Source organism: Capsicum annuum, chromosome 6, assembly GCF_002878395.1.
Source record: "Capsicum annuum cultivar UCD-10X-F1 chromosome 6, UCD10Xv1.1, whole genome shotgun sequence".
Classification (NCBI taxonomy): Eukaryota; Viridiplantae; Streptophyta; class Magnoliopsida; order Solanales; family Solanaceae; genus Capsicum; species Capsicum annuum.
The window spans coordinates 18,338,774-18,347,897 of NC_061116.1; the positions used below are offsets into that span (position 1 = coordinate 18,338,774).

The 9,124-nt window shown below is 32.1% G+C and overlaps 1 long non-coding RNA gene across 1 annotated transcript; it reads left to right on the forward strand.

The window, feature by feature from the left end:
• Positions 1–708: 708 nt before the first annotated feature.
• Positions 709–3,620, forward strand: LOC107875107. The gene is made up of 3 exons (XR_001675753.2): positions 709–897; positions 3,247–3,312; positions 3,482–3,620. It is a non-coding gene; the product is annotated as an uncharacterized LOC107875107 (long non-coding RNA).
• The last annotated feature ends 5,504 nt before the right edge of the window (positions 3,621–9,124 follow it).

Sequence of the window (9,124 nt, forward strand, 5' to 3'; positions counted from 1 at the left end):
TTGTCCTTTTTCATTTACAAGGTTTTCATTATCTTGTCTTAAAATCTCATTGGCATGATTTAGTCTTTTGAAAGCTTCAGTCATAGAGGAACAATGATCACAAAATATAATTTCGTATGTGTTTTTTTTTTAATATTATATTGGGGAATTTCTTTCATATTTGGACTTAGGGCTTAGAGTATTATAATAATTTGGACCTAAATTTATACGGGCATAATCTAATGCCTCTGTTAAATCATCAAAGCATTTATAAAGAGCGGTTGTATAGTCTTTTATAGAATCCATTACCTTTATCTATGTCTGAAATACTTCCTGTGTCTTTCCCCTAAGAACAACATAAAATTTAAATCTGTTAGTGTTGTTTTTCTCAGTAAAATAATAACTTAGAGCATTTAGAACTGAAATAAAGTGTTCAGTGTCTCTAGGTTTCTTGTTGTAAGATTTACAGATTATACATATACAAATGAAAGAGAGACAGATGAAGAGGCTGCGATATTTACAAAAAGACAAAAAAAAAGACGTATGCAATGATATAACAGATAAATAAATTGACGGATGAGAGCTAAAGTAAAGACATAGCCATGTGACCGTGGGATCCATCCAACTTGCTAAAGTTTTATCAAGCACATTGAAGTAAAGATTTGAAGTCCACAAATGCCTATAAATAGCACCTTATGGAAGACTTAAAAATATATAACTAGAGAGAAGTAAGAGAAAAAAATCAAGAGTGAGAAAATAGTCTTCTAAAGTTTTTTGTTCATAAAGTTCTTAGTTTGTTCATCAAAACAAAAAAAAAAAGAGTGTGTAGTGTATATTAGTCTTTTATTTCTTCATTCCGATAGTTGTCAGCCTTCAGAGGACTCCCGAAAGGAAAACCTTACTTCTTCCTTAAAACATGTAAGTAGTTGTTACATAGATCTTTATATTTTTCTCTCTAGTTTGTAAATTATGTTTGAATTGATGAAGTTCATATTTTCTTTCAAATGTGATTTTAATATTATAGATCTGGATGACCATGCGGATTACCGTCAGTTTTTCGACCTTGTAAAATTAGTAAATTACTTATTAGTACATATTTATTTATTAATACATATGTTTTAATATTATAGATCTGAATAAGCGATCTTCGCTTGTTAATAGAGCATGCACTTAGTTTACAAAATTGCATGGATTTGAAGATCATTTAATGTATACTAATAAGAAAGGAACCTAAAACTGAAAAGAAAAAGATGAACAGGGTAATATTAAAGGAAAAGACAATAACCAAGAGAAGAAACAAGACCACTCAGAACAAGAACCAGACTATATATATATATATATGTATATATATATATATATCCTGAATTTTTTTGTCTTTTGTCATACAAGAAAGTGACTTTGAATTAAAAAGTAAGTTTTGTTTTGGTTTAATATAATTCACTTTAGAAAAATATTTGTGTGTTTAAAAAAATAAAAATCATATATTTTTTTCAACTTCACACTAAATAGCATATTGAGCCGAGGACATAAAGGTGAATGTTTTATTCATCAACTATTCAACTTCAATAATTTTATATTATTTCCTTCTTTCATTTTACTTGTTGCGTTTTGCTTTATAAAGAACATTTTGACTAAACTTAAAAGTTAAACTAAAGTAGATTAATTTAATATTTTAAATTTAGATTCTTAGAAACTACACAAAAAAATATTATAAGTTACAATCCTTCTTATATTAATATAATGAAAAAATATATCTTAAAATATTGATCAAAGTTAATGCAGTTTACTCTCGAGAAACGTAAATGACAAGTGAACTAATTCTGAATTATTAAGACTAAAACTTAGGGTTGTTAAGTTAATATCATCTTGATTTAAGAGGTTGTTAAGTGAAATAACAAATGGCACGCTGTTATCAAGAGTCACGCTTATAAAGGTTTGTTATTTCACAATTCGATTTTGAAATTTTTTTTATTATATGAATATAAGAAGGATTGCAACTAATAACATTTTCCCCCCATAGCTTCTAAGCATCTAAATTTAAAATTTTAAATATTAAACTAATCTACTTTAATTTAGCTTCCAAGTTTAGTCAAAATGCCTTTGATAAAGCAAAACACAACAAGTAAAAATGAATGGAGAAAATAATATAAAGTTATTAAATTTGATGAATAAAACATTCACCTTTATTTTATCAGTTCAATATGATATTTAATGTAAAGTAGGAAAAAATATGATATTTTACTTTTTAAAACACGCTGAAATATATCTTTTTAAAAAATATTAAGAGAAAATACCCAATTACCCTCCTGAAATATACTCAAAAAGCCTACGACACACCTCAACTTAAAGGGGGTCCTATTACCCCCTTAAACTAATTAAAAGTGTAATTTTGACACCTTTAGTGCCTACGTGGCACATACGTGGCATACACATATGTATATATATATATATATATAAATCCTGAACTTTTTATCTTTTTTTACACAAGAAAGTGACGTCACACAAGAAAGTGACGTCTGATATATATATATATATATATACTATTTTTTATTTTTAATTAATTAAAATTTAGCGTAATACCAAAAAGTAAAAAAAAAAAAAGAAATTACCAAAAAAAAAGTGAGGAGTATTATAAGGAAGAAAGAAAAGAAAGTTAAAATCAAAATAAACAAGGAATAATTACCTAAATAAACAACTTATGTTTCTAAACTATTAAAAATTCCTCCACTTTTAAAATATTACTTAAATTCCAACATTTACAATTTTTTGGTAAAATTGAGATACAAGTTAAAACCTCCTTTTCTTTAGCCGTAACTTTACCAAAAATTAATCCATTTTCTCCTCTTTATATGCCTTAATTCAAGCAGTAGTTCTATCCAATCTCTCTCTCTAATTCAAACCTTTAAATTAAGGTAAATTTCCTCCCTAAAATCAACTTCAATTTCTTCTATTCTTATTTTACACCTTTTTTTTCAAAAAATAATTTTGTGATTGGGTTTACAAAGTGATTTTTTTTTTGTTATGCAATTTCTTTGATTATCTTTTGTTTAGGCTATATTGTTTTGAATTAACATTATGAATAGAGATTTGAAAATATATTGGGCATGTTGTTGTTGATGTTTACTTCTCCTTTTGCTATTGTTTTGAATATATGAATAAGATGCAAAATCATTTAGGTCCAGTAGTTCGGTAGAATCCTGAAAAATATTGTTTATCTAATTTTTGTTTATGCTCACACGTCATTTATCAATTTTTATGAACTTGCAGTTTCGTGCAGCAATCCAATTGCAATTTGATTTTCATAGGGCAATCTACAACCTTGAAACTGTTTTGGTGGGTTTACTGTAGTTGCTCCTTAGCTTCTGGCTTCTGTATTTGGGAAAGTGATGGTCATTTACAGCAACCTCCTCCCTTTTCAAGTGAAAACTGGAAAAAAATTAAATAATATGAAAGGATAAAGTGAAAGTGATGATAACCTTCTTTTTGCATCGTTTTTTTGTAGTATTGGTTAAAGGAGGACATGTCAAGAACAGGGAAAGCTGTTAATACTAAAGAGATTTCTCCAAATGAGTTGTACAGCCAGGCTTCGATTTACATTGGAACTTTGATTTGATGAGAAACAATGAACTTTCAGCGTTTTAAGAAGGTCTGTTCTTTCAAAGTTATTGACATGTTTAGATCTGATAAGTATTAGGCTGAGATACATAATTATACATGGATGATACGTTTAGAAATTTATCATTTATCTGATTCTTTGTTGTCAATTTTATATGTATCTTGTGTTTTTTTATGTGTTATTGAAATTAATATAACAAAAGATACAAATTTATAAGTACATAGATACATGTTGTGTTAACTTGTATCTGTGAGTTACTGTTAATGCTTTGATATGTATCTAGTGTTGTTTTAATTTTATTGAAAGTCGTATTACAAAAGATACAAATTAGATTCTTTATGTATCGAATGTTATTAAAGGAAAAATGCAGGTAACTGAAAGAGCAACAAATGAACAAGATACATATTCATAAAGAAAGATACATGTTTTGTTATTATGTATCTAATACAAAATACATTCAGCCAAAACATCCCAAATATCTTTACTGTCAGAAAATCATAAAAATTTGACAGAAACAAGTTAACATTGCATGATCTTTAGCTTAAACAATTATTCTAATTTGTACAGTCAATGTCACAATCTCATGTGATAGATTGTAATACATCATCATAGATATCACACAATCCGAAATGCATATAGTAATGAAAATCTACTTTAATAATATTTATAGGAAAAGTGAAGGTATTTGAAAAATCAATAATTGAATAAGATACATATTAATATATGACGATACATCTTTTGTTATTATGTATATAGTACAACATAAGAATAGAATAAAAAACCCAACAACAATACTGCAATAAATAATCAAAATTGGCAGAAATAAGTTGTTCTGCATGATTTTTCAATTAAAGATATCATCTAACTTATGCAGTCAATCTAACGAATCAAAAACAGACAAGAATTTCCTTCAACGATGTAATGGGCCTCAATATTTTTCTGGTTTTGTCTATTTTTAGTTCTTCGACAATTGTCAAAATCAGTTTTTCGTAAGTTACATGTTCACTGATCACAGTTCCATCACTCTTATAGCCCACATAGTTGATTTTGTTAACCCAAACATCGGAATGACGTAACAACACTGGAATATTTATTTCAAATAAACAAACAAAATTAACAAATCAGAAAAAAAAATTGATCGTCTGAATCTTTGAAACACACGGTATGAAGTTTTTGCTATTTCAAAATAGATTATGTGAAAGATTTTTTATTAGAAAGGTGGAATAACAAACTAATTGCCATAAATCATGAGATCTTATTTTATTTTTACCATAATTAGTTAGATTAATTGTTGTTTTAATGCTAAGTGATCCGTTACTTTCCTTAAAACTTGCTAGTTAGTTTAATTAAAACATGTATTCGTAGTATGTATCTAAGTTAATTAACTTGTATCCTCAACAGTCAAATGTAGGTATTTTATGAGATTTTGGAAAAAGTCGGAATTTTTAGTAAATACTAGTAAACATATCGTTATATATGTAATTTTTATAATAAACAAAGGAGAATAAGTCAAAGAAAGAGAATAATGAAACGAAGAGAAACTATTAAAAAAATTTATTGTATAAGTTGGGCCACAAGCTCCACATGTCAATCTATAAAGGCCTCATACAATATTACACGGTATGAGGTCCATAAGAAAAATTTTCACCTTACAACTCTCTTAGCATAGGCTAGCATAACACTGTAACACCCTCAAATTTTGAGCAATTTATTTTTGAATTTTTTGTGTTTGAAATATTGATTTTTGACCCAAATTATGTTCGAAAAAGTTAAAAGGATAACCCAAAAGAGTTTTGAAACTTTTGGATAGGGTTTGGGGTGATGTCGGACCCCGGAGGCAGTAAGTCTCCGCGATATTAGCATGCCACAGAGGTTATCGTGGAGACTAACCTCCGTGCCATGGAGGCTGTATTTTGCGATAGGGGCTGTGACACGGAGGTTGGACCTCTACGATAAGGTTCATACCACGAACTCGTATATTTTCTGCAGCAGTTTTGTTTATTTTAAATGGGATGAGAGGCAATGAGGTGGTCTTTTCACTTAAAAGGACCCTTAAGCACTACATAAGCCAATTTTTATCAGTTTTCACGATACTAAGGTCATTATTTTCACTCTCGATCATTGTCTCTCAAAATTCGCCTTTTCAACTAAAGGCTAGGGCTTAAGGAGGTGAACATATAGGGTCCCCAAGGTATTATTTTCTTCAAATTACTTGGTAATTATGGCATGCATTTTTTTTTCTTGGACTTATATTTTCTTAATGACATAAATTGATTATTAATGCATAATTTTTATGTGGGTTTTGACAAAGTTGAGGGCTTTTGACTTGATTGGACATTAATTGATTTTTCATGGTTTATTATGCAATATTCATTTTTATTAATGTTTTTGAACATTGTAGAATGCAGAAGAATTGTAATTAAACTGAGGGGTCATGATTAAACCACAATTTTATGTTTTTACCTTGGCATATGATTTTGAAAATTATGTGCCCTCAACGTTTTGTGAAATTGACATTGAACATGATTTGTCACACAATTTAAATTGCTCACTTGTACTAATGAATTGGCATAAAAGGATTAAATAGAGTATAAATGCTTTCTTTGAAAGGCCTTAGTGGCCATGGATTGAAGTTTTATTGGAACCTTGGGGTTCGGTTGGTTAAACGGGTTTGAGTCCTAAATGATTAATTACTTGGATGTCTTTTGGGTTGATGGGTTAGAGTCCCAGTTGGCTAAATAATTGACATGACATGATGATATGAACTTGCAAGTGATATTGGTATGACGATATCCACGGGTTGCCTTGATGCTTAATTGGTTTAATAAAATGGGATTATATGTTAACTATTTTAATTGAGGTTAAAAGAGAGTTGCGTAGCTAACCGTGAAAGTGGAAGTCCCGAGAGACCAATATTAGAAATCGTATTTGTCGATGCGGGGGTCGATATGACTTGAGGGTTTGAGTACCCTTGCTTATGACCAGGTGGTTCAAGTCCACCCTATTATTATTATTATTACATAATTTGGAGGTTAGAGTCTCTCATATTAACATTACATGATCGGGTGCTTAAGTCACCTTAGTATATGTTGGGAGGTTCGAGTCACCCGTGCGTATATATATGATTTTTCTTTGGTTCATGCTACTACACGTGCTAGGGGCCGATCAGGAGGTGAGATTTGGGGCCCATATAACCCTGGGTACTAGTTTCTGATGTTTAAGCTACACAGTCCAGGTTAATGATTTAAAATTTTATGCTAAGCCTTGTTCCCTTTTCTGGGCATGTGATATTATAAATGTATGTATTGCATAATATTATGTGCATTAGTTTTGATTTGGTTTTTGGATCGATGACATTATTTTATCCTTATCCCTGAGTTGCATGCTACCACTCCAACTACTAACCATCTTCAAAAATTATATCCCTACTCGATGTAGGGTCCGAAGGCAAGTTTACCTTTCTGGCGCACTGATTAGATGTTCGTGGTTAGTTCGTGAGTTGACTTGAAGTGGTGAGCTTCCATCATTCGAAAGACTTCATCTCATGTTTTGGTTTCTCATGTCTTAGACTTTATTTCAGATTTGTTTTTCGAATGGTCGAGGGCATGTCTGGACATTTTATTGGTACTTAATTTTGTTAGAGGCTTTGTGGATATTGTAGACATAAGTATTGTGGATGTTTTCAGATGTTGATTCGATACAGATTTTTTTTGGATTTCTTATTACCATTTATCTTATATTGGTATTCATCTGCTGCTAGGTATTCTTAGTGGTATTGGAATAAGATTAGGGGGCGATCTCCGATCCTTGGTGGATTTGGGTTTCCCGTCACACACAGACTCTGGTTTGGGTCGTGACAAAGTTTGGGTCGTGAAAAAGTTTGGGTCGTGACAAAGTTGGTATAAGAGCCTAGGTTTTGGTGTCATGGGGTATCCATAAAGTTGTGTCAAGTAGAGTCTCTTTTATGGGTGTTTAGCATGCCACACTTAGAAGGGAGAGACTACGAGATATTTTGGAATGTTTTTCTTTCTTGTTGTCTTATTTTCGGGCTATAGAGTCTAAGGTCTTGGACTTCTCTAACTCTCATTTATTTGCCTTTCAAATCATGCCTCCCAGATGATCTAAAGCTCGTGGAAACTCATTTGTCCCGCCTGAGGACAGTGTGGATGGAATTCGTCCTACTCTTGGGGTACAAACCCAGTCTAGGGTCGCTGCTTCTGATTGTCTCTGTGGAGTTCCACCTGTCTCCACTAATCCTTCTCCAGCTGGTGGCACTCATACTGCACTAACTTAGGGAGATATTACTAATGTTGAGTTTCACTAATCCATTCATCTGTTAACTTAGCTGGGGACATCTCAGATACTTTAGATGGGTTTTTGCTGGTATTGACGAGAGTTAATCTGAGTCCACTAGATTTGGCCAGTTTATGAGGTTGTGCCCTCCAACTTTATATGGTACTAAGGTTGAGGAGGATCCTTAAAGTTTATAGATAAGATGAAGAAGATTTTTTTAGGTTATGCATGCTACTGAGGTAGAGGGTATGGAATTCGCTACTTATTAGTTGAAGGATATGGCAAACCAATGGTACGAGGAGTGAGAATGGCTTAGGGGTGATAATGCTGAGTTTGCTTTGTGGGATGACTTCTCTAGTGTCTTTCTTGACCGCTTCTTTCCTCGAGGTTTGAGGAAGACAAAAACAAAGAAGTTTGTGAACATGAAGCAAGATAGGATGTTAGTAAAAGAGTATACCTTGAAACACTAGTTGCCACGATATTCTCCTAAAATGGTGTCTAGCATGAGGGTTAGAATGAGGAAATTTGATTTTGTTCTATCTCATGAGTTAATTTTGGAGAGCAAATCTACCTTATTGAACAAGGATATGAATATCTCTCGACTAATAGTGTATATGCAGTAAGTTGAAGAGAAAAAAAAGAGGCAGAAAGATATGGGAAAGAGATAGAGTAAGAAGTTTTAGTATTCAGATCAGGGTGTAGGTCAGCAATAGAGTGGTAGAGATGGTAGGAAGTGGTCCAAGAAGAAGTGGGATAACTTGGGTTCCTATGCGATGGCTAGTACACCTTATTTAAAGCCGTTCGAAGATCGCATTTTTAGAGTAATGATGAGTATAGGGTGAAGTACCCAATATCAGGCTAGTAGGGCCCAGTCAACTCCATCATATCCTCCTTACAGATTTTACGACTGGATGCATCCCGGTTTCTGTGATGAGGGGAAGAATTAGTGTTTTAGTTGTGGTCAGATTGGTTATTTGCAGTGGGATTGTCATTCAAAGGTTGCTTCTAGGGCCAACAAGGTTCCTATTTCTACTTCATTAGCTATTTCACCAAAGGTGCCGCTTTTGGCTCCGATACAGGTCGGAACCTCCTTTATGCTCTTACTACTTGTCAAGAGTCTGAGGTATCTCCTGATGTCATCGCTGGTATGTTAAAACTCTTCTGTCATAATGTGTACTATTTACTTGACCCGGGGTCTAATCTTTCTTATGTGACCCCATTTGTGGTTGTGCATTT